This window comes from Micropterus dolomieu, linkage group LG12, assembly GCF_021292245.1.
Source record: "Micropterus dolomieu isolate WLL.071019.BEF.003 ecotype Adirondacks linkage group LG12, ASM2129224v1, whole genome shotgun sequence".
In the NCBI taxonomy this organism is placed as follows: domain Eukaryota; kingdom Metazoa; phylum Chordata; class Actinopteri; order Centrarchiformes; family Centrarchidae; genus Micropterus; species Micropterus dolomieu.
The window spans coordinates 38,572,203-38,573,271 of record NC_060161.1 but is presented as its reverse complement, the minus strand read 5'-3'; the positions used below and the strand labels follow the sequence as shown (position 1 = coordinate 38,573,271).

Below are 1,069 nucleotides of genomic sequence, written 5' to 3'. Positions count from 1 at the left end.
TCAGTTTGATCTGTTTATTGCTATGTAATCACAGCAAAATGTTTACTTTGGGTTCATACAGCTGTAGTAACGGCGAGTTGTGATTATTTGCGTTATCACGTTGTGTGTGAACACTTGGCAGCTGTCCAGCAATAAAACCCCTGCGATGAAAGCGTTCATTGGATTAAACTTGCGTTTGATGTGAATGCCGCATGACTCTTTCCAAATCAAACTTCCGCAGCTGTCATCACATGACGTTAGTCCAGCACAGTCACATGATAACAGGTGGTTGTATTCAGGGCAGCAGGAAACCGCTAGCTCGGCTCTGTGAAAAATGTCACACTGATGCTTTCTGGATGCATTTGTGTCTTCGAAGGTTTCTCCTGTTGGTATAAGATTTGCCACATTGATCAGAGCTGTACGGTTTCTCTCCAGTGTGAACACGTTGGTGCTTTTTTAGGTCTCCTAAGAGAGCAAATGTTTTTCCACACTGTTCACACCAGTGAGGTTTCTCTCCAGTGTGAACACGGTGGTGTCTTCTTAGAGCACCTGATTGAATGAAAGTTTTTCCACACTGTTCACACCAGTACGGTTTCTCTCCAGTGTGAACACGTTTGTGTCTTCTTAGGGTTCCTAATCGAGCGAAAGTTAGTCCACACTGTTCACACCAGTGAGGTTTCTCTCCAGTGTGAACACGTTGGTGTCTTCTTAGAGCACCTGATTGAGTGAAAGTGTTTCCACACTGTTCACACCAGTATGGTTTCTCTCCAGTGTGAACAAGTTGGTGCTTTTTTAGGTCTCCTAAGAGAGCAAAAGTTTTTCCACATTGTTCACAGCTGTACGGTTTCTCTCCAGTGTGAACACGTTGGTGTCTTCTTAGGGTTCCTAATTGAGCGAAAGTTTTTCCACACTGTTCACACCAGTACGGTTTCTCTCCAGTGTGAACACTCTGATGAGTCTTTAAATATCCAGATGTTGTGAAGGATTTGTGCTGTGATTTGCGTTTGAGTCCCTGTCTTCTTCTCCTTGTCTATATCAACAGAAACAGAAACACAGTGAGATGTCATGGTGGAGCGAGCTATCTAAAACC

General features: G+C 43.8%; 2 protein-coding genes across 3 annotated transcripts in view; both read left to right on the top strand.

Moving 5' to 3' along the window:
• The window catches only part of LOC123980185 (zinc finger protein 260-like), a 672,464-nt gene that overhangs the window by 324,543 nt on the left and 346,852 nt on the right, over positions 1–1,069 (top strand). The window lies entirely within an intron of this gene.
• Positions 1–1,069, top strand: part of LOC123980191 (butyrophilin-like protein 2) — a 470,636-nt gene that overhangs the window by 275,665 nt on the left and 193,902 nt on the right. The window lies entirely within an intron of this gene.